Consider the following 18,937-nt stretch of genomic DNA (forward strand, 5'->3'; position numbering starts at 1 on the left):
AGCTCATTCACCTGTGTTTCTCTTGTCTTTATGAGTGGAGGCCCCTTTTGAAGGCCCTCGGATACACTTCAGTCTGTCTCTCTACTTACTGTTGCAAGTTAGAACAGGTGCAATTTCGATTTTGTTAGTCAGTCTCACTCAGATATCATGTTAAAAATTGCAAACATTTCTCTCCACCCTATGGCAAATGTGTAGAATTGCATGAAATGACTAATACAATTGCGCCCCTACCCCCATCAAAGTTGCTCATCCCTACTCTAGGTACTCCAATAGCCCTCCAGGACAATATAAAATATTTCTGAGGTTTAGTTCACAAAACACAATCAGAGGCCAAATGATTTGGAAAGCTCTCGAAGGGCCATTGACTGGCTTCTGTTGGGACCCACTGGGCACAAAATGGTTGAAATAATGTTTTTTTCATGTCATTTCAATGAAATGACATTGAACCAATGTGGAATAGATGTTGAATTGACATCTGTGCCCATTGGGGAGTCCCTCCATTGGCGGAGAAGTTAAATGTATTTTTATTTAATTTTTTACAAATCAGAAAGATTAAGAGATTTAATCACCATGATCCCTAGGATCAAACAAGCCAAACATCCATAAGCCAAAGAGGAAACTAGGATGGAGACCAGTGTTTCCCCTATGCATTTAGCAGTGGTGCACCACCGCCGCTAAATCGTGTCTGACACTGCAATAAAAAATCAAATAAAAATAATAATGTAGATGTATAGATGTAAGCTAACTCTGCCCCTGCTGCTGAAAAAACACAGATACATAAAAGCCATGTCCTTTCGGTATTTGAAGACAATGAGGATGTATAGGCCTTCAGTACTGGAAAAAAAGCGATAGTGTGACTATATAAAAGAAGTATCCCACTGTTATCTGATGTAACTCTCTGAGGTTTGGGATGTAATGACAGTGAATTATCTCTGGGGTAGGTATTAACTGTACAGAGATCACGTAGGACTTCTGGCAAAGCACTCGTTTTGAATGTGCATTTAAAACAGGTGTTGGAGGATTCTCATCTCGTCACAGTTTTTGCTCTCGAGGGTGGTTTAGTTGACATAGTTTAAATGGCACTATTTCTAGGCGGCTTTATCCTGCAGCGGCTTTAAATCCCTTCATTATGCATTTTGTTTTTCAATCTCCGCGCATTTATCAGGGCTTTAATGTCATGGTGGCACGGCAGTACTGAGGAGAGGTGTTCAGTCGCACACACACACATACACACACACACGCACCCAGGAACGCATGTACAGACCACACACACGCACACACACACCATCTCCCTCACACACACACACACTGGGGTCGTGTTCCAGTTTGATTTGCAAATTGAGCTCAAGAGACGACCGCCGAAACAGCACGGACGCTTGATCAAACAGTGAAAGTGGAGAGAGAAGACAAGAAAGAAAAATAGATGGAAGGAGGGAGAAATATCACTCCATTAACATGCTGAGATATTCATGCAGATATATGGTTAAGTGGAGCGACTTCCAAGAGCGGGTAAAACAAGTTAGTAAGGGAACATGTGCATCGAAAGTTTGAAGGCTGTAGTCCCGTGTTACAAATGAGGTGGTAAAACAGAGGCCACAAGCCTGTCAGGAAAATCACTGCACTCCCACACACAAGTTCACACACAAAAACACACACTCTCAGTGCATGTGTTTCTATTGTAGATGTTGTACCAGACAGACAGGACATGGTTGTGACAAAGAACAGAGGTTTTTCAGACCTCTTATTGAAATGTGTCAACTCTGTCTCTCCCTCCCCCTCACTCCCCATGTCTCTCTCTCACCCTCTCTCTCTCGCTCGCTCTCTCTCTCTCTCTCTCTCTCTCTCTCTCTCTCTCTCTCTCTCTCTCTCTCTCTCTCTCTCTCTCTCTCTCTCTCTCTCTCTCTCTCTCACACACACACACACACACATACCCACACTCCCTCCCTCACTGTGAAATGTATCACCTCTCTTTCCTCTCTTGTCGTCATTATGCCTGCTCTCTCTTCCATGTCAAGGGCACTACTGGTGTCTAACACACTTCCATAAAAAGGCTGAAGCTAAACTATAGAGTGAAGACGGTAAAGTTTTTCATTAGTCCGGCTGCCTGCCTATCTGAGTTGTGTCACACCTTCAACCACTCTCCATCTCTGCATCTGCCTCTCTCTCCTAAGCAGTGTGTATGTGTGTGTGTGTGTGTGTGCAGTAGATTCACACCCTTCCTAACTAATATATGCTGTTCAAAATAAAACATGTACCAATTAAAATTCTCCCTGAATTTTGAAATGGTTCAATCAACACCTTTACTAAGTCTAATTATTTGCCATTCTCTACAAGTTTAATGTCAATTACTATAGTGAAAGCTTCTGTCTTTGCACGTCACACTGACTTGCACCAACACTGAGCGCAACGTGGACGTAGTAGTTCCAATAATGCATTGTTACTTGCAGCAGAAGAGTCATTCATACTGCATTGACAAAGTCCCAGATGGATCGCGTCTGCAGCAAGTGACAAGGCAGGATGGAGGAATATGAGGGATGAAACAGAGAAAGAGAGAGTGAGAGAGAGAGAGAGAGACAATCGGAGAGAGAGCGACAAGCGACGAGCGACAAGCGGTGTTGGAGGACATAGTGAGAGGAAGTGAGGATGGAATGAGAGAGAGTGAGGAAGAGAGAGGGAGACCAAGAGTGACGGTGGGTGGAGAGGGAGAAAGTGAGGGACAGAGGTTAAAAAGAAAGGGAGGTGAGGAAGAGAGAGAGGGATGATACAGTGGGAGAGAGAAAGAGAGAGAGAGAGAGAGAGAGAGAGAGAGAGAGAGAGAGAGAGAGAGAGAGAGAGAGAGAGAGAGAGAGAGAGAGAGAGAGAGAGAGAGAGAGAGAGAGAGAGAGAGAGAGAGAGATGGTATGGTAGGTTCACCTATAGCTCATCTCTTGGCAGTAGCACTGTAGACTACTTTATCACTGACCTCAACCCAGAGTCTCTCAGAGCGTTCACAGTCAGCCCACTGACACCCCTATCAGACCACAGCAAAATCACAGTCTACTTGAACAGAGCAATACTCAATCATGAGGCATCAAAGCCAAAGGAACTGAGTAACATTAAGAAATGCTATAGATGGAAGGAATGCAGTTTGGAAACCTACCAAAAAACAATTAGGCAACAGCAAATTCAATCCCTTTTAGACAACTTCCTGGGTAAAATGTTCCACTGCAATAGTGAAGGTGTAAACTTGGCAGTAGAAAATCTTAACAGTATATTTGACCTCTCAGCTTCCCTATCAAATCTAAAAATCTCAAATAGAAAACCGAAGAAAATGAACAACAATGACAAATGGTTTGATAAAGAATGCAAAAATCTAAGAAATAAATTGAGAAACCTGTCCAACCAAAAACATAGAGACCCGGAAAACCTGAGTCTACGCCTTCACTATGGTGAATCACTAAAACAATACAGAAATACACTACGGAAAAAGAAGGAACAGCACGTCAGAAATCAGCTCAATGTAATTGAAGACTCCATAGACTCTAACCAATTCTGGGAAAATTGGAAAACACTAAACAAACAACAACACGAAGAATTATCTATCCAAAATGGAGATGTATGGGTAAACCACTTCTCCAATCTTTTTGGCTCTATAACAAAGAATAAAGAGCAAAAACATATACATGATCAAATACAAATCCTAGAATCAACTATTAAAGACTACCAGAACCCACTGGATTCTCCAATTACCTTGAATGAGTTACAGGACAAAATAAAAACCCTCCAACCCAAAAAGGCCTGTGGTGTTGATGGTATCCTTAATGAAATGATCAAATATACAGACAACAAATTCCAATTGGCTATACTAAAACTCTTTAACATCGTCCTTAGCTCTGGCATCTTCCCCAATATTTGGAACCAAGGACTGATCACCCCAATCCACAAAAGTGGAGACAAATTTGACCCCAATAACTACCGTGGAATATGCGTCAACAGTAACCTTGGGAAAATCCTCTGCATTATCATTAACAGCAGACTCGTACATTTCCTCAATGAAAACAATGTACTGAGCAAATGTCAAATTGGCTTTTTACCAAATTACCGTACAACAGACCATGTATTCACCCTACACACCCTAATTGACAACCAAACAAACCAAAACAAAGGCAAAGTCTTCTCATGCTTTGTTGATTTCAAAAAAGCCTTCGACTCAATTTGGCATGAGGGTCTGCTATACAAATTGATGGAAAGTGGTGTTGGGGGTAAAACATACGACATTATAAAATCCATGTACACAAACAACAAGTGTGCGGTTAAAATTGGCAAAAAACACACACATTTCTTCACACAGGGTCGTGGGGTGAGACAGGGATGCAGCTTAAGCCCCACCCTCTTCAACATATATATCAACGAATTGGCGCGGGCACTAGAACAGTCTGCAGCACCCGGTCTCACCCTACTAGAATCCGAAGTCAAATGTCTACTGTTTGCTGATGATCTGGTGCTTCTGTCACCAACCAAGGAGGGCCTACAGCAGCACCTAGATCTTCTGCACAGATTCTGTCAGACCTGGGCCCTGACAGTAAATCTCAGTAAGACCAAAATAATGGTGTTCCAAAAAAGGTCCAGTCACCAGGACCACAAATTCCATCTAGACACCGTTGCCCTAGAGCACACAAAAAACTATACATACCTCGGCCTAAACATCAGCACCACAGGTAACTTCCACAAAGCTGTGAACGATCTGAGAGACAAGGCAAGAAGGGCCTTCTATGCCATCAAAAGGAACATAAATTTCAACATACCAATTAGGATCTGGCTAAAAATACTTGAATCAGTCATAGAGCCCATTGCCCTTTATGGTTGTGAGGTCTGGGGTCCGCTCACCAACCAAGATTTCACAAAATGGGACAAACACCAAATTGAGACTCTGCATGCAGAATTCTGCAAAAATATCCTCCGTGTACAACGTAGAACACCAAATAATGCATGCAGAGCAGAATTAGGCCGATACCCACTAATTATCAAAATCCAGAAAAGAGCCGTTAAATTCTACAACCACCTAAAAGGAAGCGATTCCCAAACCTTCCATAACAAAGCCATCACCTACAGAGAGATGAACCTGGAGAAGAGTCCCCTAAGCAAGCTGGTCCTAGGGCTCTGTTCACAAACACAAACACACCCCACAGAGCCCCAGGACAACAGCACAATTAGACCCAACCAAATCATGAGAAAACAAAAAGATAATTACTTGACACATTGGAAAGAATTAACAAAAAAACAGAGCAAACTAGAATGCTATTTGGCCCTAAACAGAGAGTACACAGTGGCAGAATACCTGACCACTGTGACTGACCCAAACTTAAGGAAAGCTTTGACTATGTACAGACTCAGTGAGCATAGCCTTGCTATTGAGAAAGGCCGCCGTAGGCAGACATGGCTCTCAAGAGAAGACAGGCTATGTGCACACTGCCCACAAAATGAGGTGGAAACTGAGCTGCACTTCCTAACCTCCTGCCCAATGTATGACCATATTAGAGAGACATATTTCCCTCAGATTACACAGATCCACAAAGAATTTGAAAACAAATCCAATTTTGATAAACTCCCATATCTACTGGGAGAAATTCCACAGTGTGCCATCACAGCAGCAAGATTTGTGACCTGTTGCCACATGAAAAGGGCAACCAGTGAAGAACAAACACCATTGTAAATACAACCCATATTTATGCTTATTTATTTTAACTTGTGTGCTTTAACCATTTGTACATTGTTACAACACTGTATATATATAATATAACATTTGTAATGTCTTTATTGTTTTGAAACTTCTGTATGTGTAATGTTTACTGTTAATTTGTATTGTTTATTTCACTTTTGTATAATATCTACCTCACTTGCTTTGGCAATGTTAACACATGTTTCCCATGCCAATAAAGCCCCTTGAATTGAATTGAATTGAATTGAATTGAATTGAGAGAGAGAGAGAGAGAGAGAGAGAGAGAGAGAGAGAGAGAGAGAGAGAGAGGGCTATAGCGAGAGAGGATAGGGAGGATAGGGTGGGGGGAAAGGTTACATGGGGAAAGAAAGCGGGAGCTGCTTTTCAATCTGCCCTGTGATGGGAGTGATTAAGGTGGTGCAGGCACTGGGAGGCGAGGCAGAGATGAGTTCATTCTGCACTATAAAAGCTAATCATTTTTCTGTCGGGGAGCACAGATCACCCTCTGCTTCTGCCACGCATGCCATCACATCAACACAGTACCACACCTAATGGACTTCAGCTCAGGTGGGCTAGTGTGAGTGATGGTGTGTATATGAGAGAGAGAGAGAGAGAGAGAGAGAGAGAGAGAGAGAGAGAGAGAGAGAGAGAGAGAGAGAGAGAGAGAGAGAGAGAGAGAGAGAGAGAGAGAGAGAGAGAGAGAGAGAGAGAGAGAGAGAGAGAGAGAGAGAGAGAGAGAGAGAGAGAGAGAGAGAGAGAGAGAGAGAGAGAGAGAGAGAGAGAGAGAGAGAGAGAGAGAGAGAGAGAGAGAGAGAGAGAGAGAGAGAGAGAGAGAATTTTGAAAGGTAAAGAAAAGAAAGAGAAAAAAAAAAGTTATGAAGTCTTTTTACGTTGCATGTTGGAATATACAAGGATTGAAGTCCTCTGCTTTTGGGCTAAAGAGCAGAAACCCAGACTTCCTGAAAGAAATTGATGATGTTGATATTGTAGTACTACAGGAAACATGGTGCAGAGGTGATGTTTCCACTGGCTGTCCACTAGGTTATAGGGAGATAATCATACCATCCACTAAATTAAAAGGAATCAAACAGGGCAGAGACTCAGGGGGAATGTTAATATGGTATAAATCTGAACTAATTAATTCAATCGAATTGATCAAAACAGGAGAATTCTTTATCTGGTTAAAAATCAACAAGGAGGCTATCTTGACAGATAAAAACGTCTTCCTCTGTGCCACATACATTCCCCCCTCAGAGTCACCCTACTTCAACGAAGAGAGCTTCTCCATTCTAGAGGGGGAAATTAGTCACTTTCAGGCCCAAGGCAACGTACTGGTCTGTGGAGACCTGAATGCTAGAATAGCAGAAGAACAAGACACTATTAACAGTCATGGGGATAAACACCTACCAGGAAGCAATAACCTTTCCCTCCCCACATACCCCCACAGAAACAACTATGACAAAGTGAAAAACTCAAACGGAGTACAGCTCCTGAGGCTCTGTCGAACACTGGGTCTGTACATAGTCAATGGCAGGCTGAGAGGAGACTCTTTTGGTAGGTACACCTACAGCTCATCCCTTGGCAGCAGCACTGTAGACTACTTCCTCACCGACCTCAACCCAGAGTCTCTCAGAGCCTTCACAGTCAGCCCACTAACACCTCTCTCAGACCACAGTAAAATCACAGTGTATCTGAGAAGAGCAGAACCCAACCATGAAGCATCACGGCCCAATAAATTACATGGTACTAAACAAGCCTATAGATGGAGTGCAAACAGTACAGACATCTACCAAAAAGCAATTAGTAGCCAAAAAATACAATCTCTCCTGGACAACTTTTTAGCCTTAACATTCTCCTTCAGCAATGAAGGTGTAAATTTGGCCGTTAGGAACATAAACTTTATATTTGACAAATTAGCCTCCTTGGCTAATCTAAAGAAGCATAAGAGCAAACCAAAAATAACAGATAATGAAAAATGGTTTGATAATGATTGCAAAAATCTAAGAAAGTCATTGAGAAATATATCTAATCAAAAACACAGAGAACCAGACAACAAAAATATACGCCTTCAATATGGGGAAACACTGAAGCAATACAAACGCACTCTAAGAACAAAAAAGGAACAGCACATTAGAAATCAGCTGGTTGGAATTGAGGAATCCATAGAATCAAACCACTTCTGGGAGAATTGGAATAAATTAAACAAACCTCATCATGAGGAATTGGCTATCCAAAATGGGGATATGTGGAGAAATCACTTTGCAAACCTCTACAGCAATATAACAAAGAGCCCAGAACAAAAAGATATACAAGAAAAATTACAAATCCTTGAATTAGCAGTCAAAGACTATCAGAATCCTGTAGATACCCCAATTACAGAAGAAGAATTATTGGAAAAACTATGCAATCTCCAACCAAAAAAGGCCTGTGGTGCTGATGGTATTTTAAATGAAATGATCAAATATACAGACCACAAATTCAAATTGGCTATACTCAAACTCTTCAACATTATCCTCACTGCAGGTATTTTCCCCGATATTTGGAACCAGGGATTGATCACACCAATCTATAAAAATGGAGACAAATTTGACCCAAATAATTACAGAGGAATTTGCGTTAACAGCAACTTGGGGAAAATTCTCTGCAGTATTATAAATAGCAGACTACATCATTTCCTTGACGAACACAACGTCCTGAGCAGAAGCCAGATTGGATTTCAAAAAAATTATCGTACAACAGACCACATTTACACCCTCCACACTCTAATTGATAAACAAGTTAACCAAAACAAAGGCAAAATCTACTCGTGTTTTGTAGATTTCAAGAAAGCATTTGATTCAATTTGGCACGAAGGTCTTTTTTATAAACTAATAGAAAGTGGTATTGGAGGGAAAACATATGATTTTATTAAATCAATGTACACTAAAAACAAATGTGCGGTTAAAATTGGCAACAAGCAAACAGACTTCTTCTCTCAGGGGCGGGGAGTGAAACAGGGCTGCCCAATAAGTCCAACATTATTTAACATCTACATTAATGAATTGGCAAAAACATTAGAAGAATCGGCAGCACCTGGTATCACCCTACACAACACTGAAATCAAGTGTCTGCTGTACGCAGATGACCTGGTGCTTCTGTCTCCCACTAAAGAGGGGTTACAGCAGCACCTAGATCGTCTTCACAGGTTCTGTCAGACCTGGGCTCTGACCGTTAACCTAAAAAAAACAAATATAATGATATTCCAAAAAAGGTCGGGAAATAAGGATGACAAATATAAATTCTATTTGGACACAGTTCTATTAGAACACACCAAAAACTACACATATCTAGGACTAAATATCAGCAACACAGGTAGCTTTCACATGGCTGTGAATGAGCTGAGAGACAAAGCAAGAAGAGCATTCTATGCCATTAAAAGGAACATCAAAATTGAAATTCCAATTAGAATCTGGCTCAAAATTTTTCAATCGGTTATAGAACCAATTGCTCTATATGGCAGTGAAGTATGGGGTCCACTCTCTAATAATGAATTTACTAAATGGGACAAACATCCAACTGAAATATTGCATGCAGAGTTTTGCAAGACTGTATTGCAAGTACAAAGAAAAACTCCAAATAACGCATGTAGGGCAGAATTGGGCCAATACCCCCTCCTCATTCGAATAGAAAAAAGAGCCATCAAATTTTACAACCATCTAAAAACAAGTGACCCTAAAACATTCCATCACACAGCTCTACAATGTCAAGAGATGAAACCAGAGAAGAGTCCCCTCAGCCAGCTGGTTCTGAGGCTCAGTTCACCAACCCAAACCAACCCCATAGAGCCTCGGGACAGCCCTCAGAAAATCTGGCCCAACCAAATCATCACAAAACAAAAAGAAAAATATATAACCTATTGGAAAGACACCACAAAAAATCAAAGTAAACTTCAATGCTATTTAGCTCTAAACAGACAGTACATGGTGGCAGACTATCTGACCACTGTGACTGATAGAAAACTGAGGAAAACATTGACTAGGTACAGACTCAGTGAGCACAGTCTGGCTATAGAGACCGGTCGTCACAGACAAACCTGGCTGCCCAGAGAGGACAGGCTGTGCTCACTCTGCTCCAGGGGAGAGGTAGAGACAGAGGTGCATTTCCTACTACACTGTGACAAATACTCAGACCTAAGAGCATATTTCTTTCCCAAAATTATAACTCAATACAAAGAATTTGAAACTATAAAAGATGAAGAAAAAATCAAATATTTATTGGGTGAAAAGCCAACATGTGCAGTTTTGGCAGCCAAATATGTGTCCTCCTGCCACAACCTGAGGGACAGCCAGTGAAACATGCAAAGTAATGTTGATAATATTTCCCATTTAGCTTAGTTTTGTTTTGTCTTTCATACTAGGTCATATGTCTTCTCAAGACATGTTGACACTGCTCTACTACCATTGATTTAATGTATTGTTGTTCTGATTAATATTGTTGTTGTAGTTGTTGTTAATGGTAATCCCATGTCCACTACTACTATTGTTATTACTGTTGGTCCCACCATTTATTTATATATAAATATATATATATTTTGTATATATATACATATATATTAGATTTTTATTTTTTGATATGTATACTTTGACAATGTAAGTAATAATGAACTTGCCATGTCAATAAAGTCAATTGAATTGAATTGAGAGAGAGAGAGAGAGAGAGAGAGAGAGAGAGAGAGAGAGAGAGAGAGAGAGAGAGAGAGAGAGAGAGAGAGAGAGAGAGAGAGAGAGAGGTGTATTCATGCATGCACCTGTATGTATGTGTGCTCTTCATGTGTTTGTATGAAAGCAGGGAAGGGAATTACTGAGAACACAACTAACATGACAGTGACTATTTGCCAAGGCCAATTTTGTTGCCTTTGTGTGTAGGGATGAGATAGAGTGAACATGTGAATGAATGAGTCAGTATGTGCAAAGACGTGTGGTAGTTTGTATCTACATGACTATGTGTGCGTGTCTGTGAGGGACAGCATAAATTATCTATTGCTGCCCCTACCCGTGACCCCCTCTGCATCTGTTTAAACCTGAAAGGTTAAGTATGGTTTACCCAAAATAATACAGGCTGTAATTATACATAGATGTGGGTAAACAAACGCCTTCTCCGTACTTCAGCTGTGAAAGCACCAGGGAGATGCAGAAAATACAACATGGCATGACAAGCAGATGAGTACAGCTGACACACTCAAAGTGTGTGTGTGTGTGTGTGTGTGTGTGTGTGTGTGTGTGTGTGTGTGTGCGTGCGTGTGTGTGTACAGTAAGTGCATGATTGCTGGTCCTATCCTGCTCTGCCAATGGTAATCAAATTCAGGCTGCATTCAAGCTGTGGCTGAGCAACTGCCCCTAAAAAGCTACTTCTCGTTTTGAAAATGGCCCATGTGGCATCGATATGAGTCAGAAACATTTATTCTAGTGTCAAAATTTACTACAAAGTGTAACTAGATAGTCAGTCTTGTCCAAAATGGACATTTGCAAGATGATAGGAAAAAATGGTATGTTACTAAATGAAGGGTACCGTAAAAGTTTTGCGTGGGTTGGGTTTATTTGAATCCTGCCCACATGCCCACAGCTGACAGCACCCAAGTAATCATAAATTTGAAGCGCAGCTGCACACGACCCGATCATAATGCCCATTGTCAACTTGGTTTGACCATCAATATCCCTATGGAGCAAGTTAGGGACCAACAGCAAATTACACAATGTACGTAGATGGGACAATACACTACATAACCAAAAGTATGTGGACATTGCTCGACGAACACCTCATTCCAACATCATGGACATTAATATGGAGTTGGTCCCCCTTTGCTGCTATAACAGCCTTCACTCTTCTGGGAAGGCTTTCCACTAGATGTTGGAACATTGATGCGGGTAATTGCTTCCATTCAGCCACAAGAGCATTAGTGAGGTAGGGCACTGATGTTGGGCAATAAGGCCTGGCTCGCAGTCAGTGTTCCAATTCATCCCAAAAGTATTCGATGGGTTTGAGGTCAGGGCTCTGTGCAGACCAGTCAAGTTCTTCCACACCGATCTCAACAAACCATTTCTGTATGGACCTCGCTTTGAGCATGGGGGCATTGTTAATGCTGAAACAAGAAAGGGCCTTTCCCAAACTGTTGCCACAAAGTTGGAAGCACAGAATCGTCTAGAGTAGGACCAAAAAAGGATCTTAGTTGACCAAAAGTTGTCTGTTCTTTCGACCAATCGATTGGTCAACATTTTAAAAGTGTATATTTCCATATATACTGTATATATGCATTGACCTTATCTGATGTGTAAAGCTTACGGTTTCATGATATAAGACAAATGCCTCAAGAGGGAGCCAGAGATCTTGATAGCCAGAAGAAAAAAAAATCTTAACCTGACCGATCATCCTTCTCCTGCTCCTACTGGCTTTCGCAGATTCTGGCTTTACTCTGCTGAAGTTGCCAATATTAAGCTACATGAGGAGTCGGCAACCTTTCTCATGTTGAATGCCAATTTTTTTACCATTTCTACCGATCTGCGTGCCAGTTATGGTTTTCATATGCACATTTTCGTGCAACAGTTTCATTTAATTTATAATAACGTCTGCATATTTCAAAATCATTGTCATGTGGTTAATCAAAAGGATATCAAAATCTAAATTAAAACGATACAAACCTAAAAAGTTTATTCCATTGCCAACAATGTAAAAAATTGCCTACATAAAGCCAACATTGCAGCCTACAGGCAGATAATACCCTGATGAAAATAAATATCACATTGGCTACATATGGCCTGTCTGCAACAAACTTGAAACATTGCATCAACTATTAACTTGGGTCCGACTAGCGATTTAAACATTGTAAAAAATATTCTGGGCCCTCAGAGTTTCATCTGCCAGTGAGCTCGGGACAGACACATGTCACGTTCTGACCTTTATTTCCTTTATTTTGTCTTTATTTAGTATGGTCAGGGCGTGAGTTGGGGTGGGCAGTCTATGTTTGTATTTCTATGTTTTGCTATTTCTGTGTTTGGCCTGATATGGTTCTCAATCAGAGGCAGCTGTCAATCGTTGTCCCTGATTGGGAACCATATTTAGGTAGCCTGTTTTGTGTTGGGTTTTGTGGGTGGTTGTTTTCAGTCTTTGTGTGTCTGCACCAGATAGAACTGTTTCGGTTGTCACTTTTGTTGTTTTGTATTTTGAGTGTTCACCTTTATTAAAGTAAGATGAACAATTACCACGCTGCGCATTGGTCCTCCGATCCTTCTAACTTATCCTCCTCAGACGAGGAAGATGACAGCCGTTACAACACAGTTAAAGGCTATTTGCGCAAGGGATAAGAAGCAATGTTCGACTTGGGTAGGAGCTCCCTGGAGCTGAGTACCGGCACCTCCAATTTTCTACTGCTTCAAAAGTATTGTAGAGCTCCTGCACCTACATATAAACAATACCAGCACCCAAAATGAGTACCGGAACCTATTTCAAGTCAAGCACTGATGAGAAGTAATCAGTTAGGCCTATTTTATGATGTTTCCACTGGATCAGAGCATGCCATTTTTCCCTTTCACGCTGAGTGATTGAAAGGGAGAGAGCTGGAAAGATTTAAAAAATATATTGAGGAACTATTGTTATTCTGAAGGGATGTAAAAACATGAAGACTAAGAGAAAAGATTGTTTTACTCACTGCTTTAGCACACTCCACCAACCCTGATGTCCTTGCCGTGTCTGAATCCTGGCTTAGGAAGGACACCAACATTTCCATCCCCAACTACAACATTTTCCGTCAAGGTAGAACTGCCAAAGGGGGAGGAGTTGCAATCTACTGCAGAGATAGCTTGCAAAGTTCTGTCATACTTTCCAGGTCTATGCCCAAACAGTTCGAGCTTCTAATATTAAAAATTAGTCTCTCCAGAAATAAGTCTCTCACTGTTTCTGCCTGTTATAGACCCCCCTCAGCTCCCAGCTGTAACCTGGACACCATATGTGAATTGATTGCCCCCCATCTATCTTTAGAGTTCATTCTGTTAGGTGACCTAAACTGGGATATGCTTAATACCCCGACAGTCCTACAATCTAAGCTAGACGCCCTCACACAAATTATCAAGGATCCCACCAGGTACAACCCTAAATCCGTAAACATGGTCACCCTCATAGATATTATACTGACCAACTTGCCCTCCAAATACACCTCTGCTGTTTTCAATCCGGATCTCAGCGATCACTGCCTCATTGCCTGCATCCGCTATGGGTCCGCGGTCAAACGACCACCCCTCATCACTGTCAAACGCTCCCTAAAACACTTCTGCGAGCAGGCCTTTCTAATCGACCTGGCACGGGTATCCTGGAAGGATATTGACCTCATCCCGTCAGGAGAGGATGCCTGGTTGTTCTTTAAAAGTAATTTCCTCACCATCTTAAATAAGCATGCCCCTTTCAAAAAATGTAGAACTAAGAACAGATATAGCCCTTGGTTCAATCCAGACCTGACTGCCCTCGACCAGCACAAAAACATCATGTGGCAGACTGCAATAGCATCGAATAGTCCCCGCGATATGCAACTGTTCAGGGAAGTCAGGAACCAACACACGCAGTCAGTCAGGAAAGCAAAGGCTAGCTGTTTAAAACAGAAATTTGCATCCTGTAGCTTTAACTCTAAACATTTTTGGGACATTGTAAAGTCCATGGAGAACAAGAGCACCTCCTCCAAGCTTCCCACTGCACTGAGGCTAGGAAACACTGTTACCACCGAAAAATCCACGATAATCGAGAATTTGAATAACCATTTCTCTACGGCTGGCCATGTTTTCCTCCTGGCTACCCCAACCCCGGCCAACAGCTCCGCACCCCCCGCAGCTACTTGCCAAGCCTCCCTAGCTTCTCCTTCACCCAAATCCAGATAGCAGATGTTCTGAAGGAGCTGCAAAACCTGGACCCGTACAAATCAGCTGGGCAAGACAATCTGGACCCTCTCTTTCTAAAAGTATCCGCCGCCATTGCTGCAACCCCTATTACCAGTCTGTTCAACCTCTCTTTTGTATTGTCCGAGATCCCTAAAGATTGGAAAGCTGCCGCAGTCATACCCCTCTTCAAAGGGGGTGACACTCTAGACTCAAACTGTTATAGACCTATATCCATCCTGCCCTGCATTTCTAAAGTCTTTGAAAGCCAAGAAAATAAAGAGATCACCGACCATTTCGAATCCCACCGTACCTTCTCCGGCTGTGCAATCCGGTTTCCGAGCCGGCCACGGGTGCACCTCAGCCACGTTCAAAGTACTAAATGATATCATAACCGCCATCGATAAAAGACAGTACTGTGCAGCCGTCTTCATCGACCTGGCCAAGGCTTTCGACTCTGTCAATCACCGTATTCTTATCAGTAGACTCAACAGCCTTGTTTTCTCAAATGACTGCCTCGCCTGGTTCACTAACTACTTCTCAGACAGAGTTCAGTGTGTCAAATCGGAGGGCCTGTTGTCCGGACATCTCTGTATATATCAATGATGTCGTTCTTGCTGCGGGTGATTCTCTGATCCACCTCTACACAGACAACACCATTCTGTATACATCTGGCCCTTCTTTGGACACTGTGTTAACAAACCTCAAAACAAGCTTCAATGCCATACAACACTCCTTCCGTGGCCTCCAACTGCTCTTCAACGCAGGTAAAACTAAATGCATGCTTTTCAACCGCCCGCCCGACTAGCATCACTACTCTGGACGGTTCTGACTTAAAATATGTGGACAACTACAAATACCTAGGTGTCTGGCTAGACTGTAAACTCTCCTTCCAGACTCATATTAAACATCTCCAATCCAAAATGAAATCTAGAATCGGCTTTCTATTTCGCAACAAAGCCTCCTTCACTCACGCCGTCAAACATACCCTAGTAAAACTGACTATCCTACCGATCCTCAACTTCGGTGATGTCATCTACAAAATAGCCTTCAACACTCTACTCTGCAAACTGGATGCAGTCTATCACAGTGCCATCCATTTTGTCACCAAAGCCCCATATACCACCCACCACTGCGACCTGTATGCTCTAATCGGCTGGCCATCGCTACATATTCGTCGCCAGACCCACTGGCTCCAGGTCATCTATAAGTCTATGCTAGGTAAAGCTCCGCCTTATCCCAGCTCACTGGTCACGATAACAACACCCATTACTTGCTGCTATGACCCATTTACTGCCTTACCTCCTCACGCCATTTGCACACGGTGTATATAGACTTTATTTTGTTCTATTGTGTTATTGACTGTACTGTTGTTTATTCCATGTGTAACTCTGTGTTATTGTTTGTGTCACACTGCTTTGCTTTATCTTAGCCAGGTCACAGTTGTAAATGAGAACTTGTTCTCAACTAGCCTACCTGGATAAAAAAGGTGAAATAAAAAAGTAAAAAAATAACATTGAGACAGGATAGATCCTCTTTAAAACCTGTTTGTGTACTTGTCTCTATTCTCATGACAATAAATATGACAGACAGTGATGTAGTGGTGAAAAAAGAGGGGTAAACTATAAACTCAAGTGGACGATCGAGATAAGATGAACAACCACCGATATAAACCATATGATATTCAAATTTTTAGAACTGTATTGTTTAATTGCACTAATTGTCTTTTTTTAAGTGTAGGTTTTGCTTTACTGTCCAAATGCTTGGATGGCCTCTCCATCTGCTTGCTTTGTCCCTCTCTGGGTCTTCTCTGCCTCCTGCATTGCAGCCTGCATTGCAGCCTGCCTCAGCCTCACCACTATCTGCTCATCACTGTCTGGCTCACTAATCTCTGTAAAGCTAGCTAGCCACCTGACTGAAATATCAGCGACTATTTACCAGTTGTAGACTAATTCTCCCAGATCCTTTTTTGTGTGTGTGTGTGTGTGTGTGTGGGGGGGGGGGGGGGGGATGTCTCGGCCTTAGCCGTGGGTGGAGTTCGCTGTTGGACAGAGTGGTGAATGAGAGCTAACAAGGCAAATCTGGGGTGAGTAGGGGAACATAATGAGCATATCTGAATCATGATTCCACTCGTTCACAGAGAGGCAGGTACGATTAGAGCTCAGATCAAGAATATTAGCGTTCTGAGCATTGATCAACGCTGGGAACGCAATAAGTGGGTAAACGATAATTAACTAAATAAAAAGGTGAGTAAACGCTATTTCACAAAAAGGTGCATAAACGCCTTTTATGTGTGTTTCCCCTCCACTATATCCCTGATCACAGATGGTGATGGAGCAAGTTGCTAAAGTGTGATGCTTCAAACAGTCTGTTTGACAGAAATCCTAGCAGAAATTACCTCTGAGATTCAGATTTCTAATGTTTCTGGAGGAGCACTAGCTCTCGATATTAGGCATAGTCAATAGTGTAATCTAATAGTAAAGCCTGCAATCCAAGACAGTGATGGTAATACTATGGAGACAGATATACAGTACATGTCCTTTCAGAAGTTATAACGGTGGCCAGATTAAAAACACAACACGCTGCTTGTTATAGTCTCCAAGGGTACTTCTACTAGTCTACAAGGGTACTTCTACTAGTCTACAAGGGTACTTCTACTAGTCTACAAGGGTGCTTCTACTAGTCTACAAGGGTGCTTCTACTAGTCTACAAGGGTGCTTCTACTAGTCTACAAGGGTGCTTCTACTAGTCTACAAGGGTGCTTCTACTAGTCTACAAGGGTGCTTCTACTAGTCTACAAGGGTGCTTCTACTAGTCTACAAGGGTGCTTCCAGAGTGAAGTTTGCTGATAAACATGCTTTCTAGTGTGGTAGGACTCATGTGAATAAGACTGAATTGTTGATTACTAAGAAGTCTTATGCTTGATCTTGATATTTCATTGTGATAACAGTGAACCAGGTGATTTACCTGCGATAACACATTCTCAAAGCTTGTTGAATTGAAAATGTCATGATGTTAATTTCGCCGTGCGATAAAAGTTAATATAGGCCTAGTCTAGAAAATTGAATGAATAGAATGTATTTAATATAAACAGTATTCTAGCTAAATGAATGTGTGTGGGCAGCGACACTATATTATATTCCACCATGCTTCATTCTAACTGGCTTTTGTTTGCAGTCTGGCCTTGGCAGGAAATCATGGTGGGCTGATTAGGTGGAATGAAGTCCAAGCGGGGTGAGAGAGTAGCGGGAGTGCCAGACGCCCATGCCATAGTGCCCCAGGCAGCCCACTTCCAGCCAAGTGCACATCAGGAAGAAGAACCTCTTCAGTGGCTCCACTGATCCCTGACCAGCTCTAGATTCCCCAGGCGGGTGCCCCTCTCTCCTCACTCATGCGGAATTGAGCTCAGGGAAGACAAATCTACATTCGGTCCAATACTGGTCCAAGGTACGTCAATGTGTATCTGTGTGAATCACTTCTTTGTTTCTGTCACAGATTTTTCTGTTTCTGTCTCTGCCCTCTATCAGAGTCTTTCTGTTTCTGTCTGCCTGTAGCTCACCCCTCTCTCTCTCTCTCTCTCTCTCCCTCTCTCTCGCCCTCCCTCTCAAGTTCTCTGTCTCTGTCTCTCTCACTCCATCTCTCTCTACCCTAACTGCATCCAATTAAATATCCAACCGCTTGATATAGGGTTTTGAAACTGGCAAACAGGTGGCAGCACAGTTGCATTTTACAGTACAACAATCAAACAGATTCCAATCATCTCTGAATTTATGGAACCTGAAGGCTTTCAAAACAAGACTTCTAAAATTGCAGTGCCATAAAGAAATTGCTGACAGCATCACAATATAAGCACCCACAGCCCAAATTCATGTCCTCATATATCTGTGACACAGGTCAGGGTAAAACATTGAAACAGCTGGGAGTTTTAATGGTCACCACTCCCACCCAAGTGGTCTTACTGTCTACCTCTATCTCCCCTGGACGTTTATTCACATATTCCATTTGGATTAATGGATCGTTTAGACTAACGAGCATATAAATGGCACACACAGCACTCCGGGTGTAATCGGCAAATGGCTGGGACAGGGAGAGAGTACTTTGGTAAATGCGATCCCATAGGGTATGACTGATGACTGGCTGAAATGGGGGGCTCAAATTCAGAACCCTTAGCACCATGGCACCTTTGGGTTATTAACACCAGCCACACAGGGTTTCATTCCTCCATCTTGGGTAATTGTTGCACCTTCCCTATGATTACCTCCATCCACCCTGTACGATTGACAGTGAGGCTGGGGACACCATGGATTGTTAGGGCCATCTAAAATGGATGTTTCATGCCTAAGAC

General features: G+C 42.2%; 1 protein-coding gene across 1 annotated transcript in view; it reads right to left on the bottom strand.

Annotated features, from left to right (window-relative positions):
* The window catches only part of LOC120020998 (astrotactin-2-like), a 521,153-nt gene that overhangs the window by 334,625 nt on the left and 167,591 nt on the right, over positions 1-18,937 (bottom strand). The gene's annotated exons all lie outside the window — the stretch shown is intronic.

The sequence above is a fragment of the Salvelinus namaycush genome, chromosome 26 (assembly GCF_016432855.1).
Source record: "Salvelinus namaycush isolate Seneca chromosome 26, SaNama_1.0, whole genome shotgun sequence".
Classification (NCBI taxonomy): domain Eukaryota; kingdom Metazoa; phylum Chordata; class Actinopteri; order Salmoniformes; family Salmonidae; genus Salvelinus; species Salvelinus namaycush.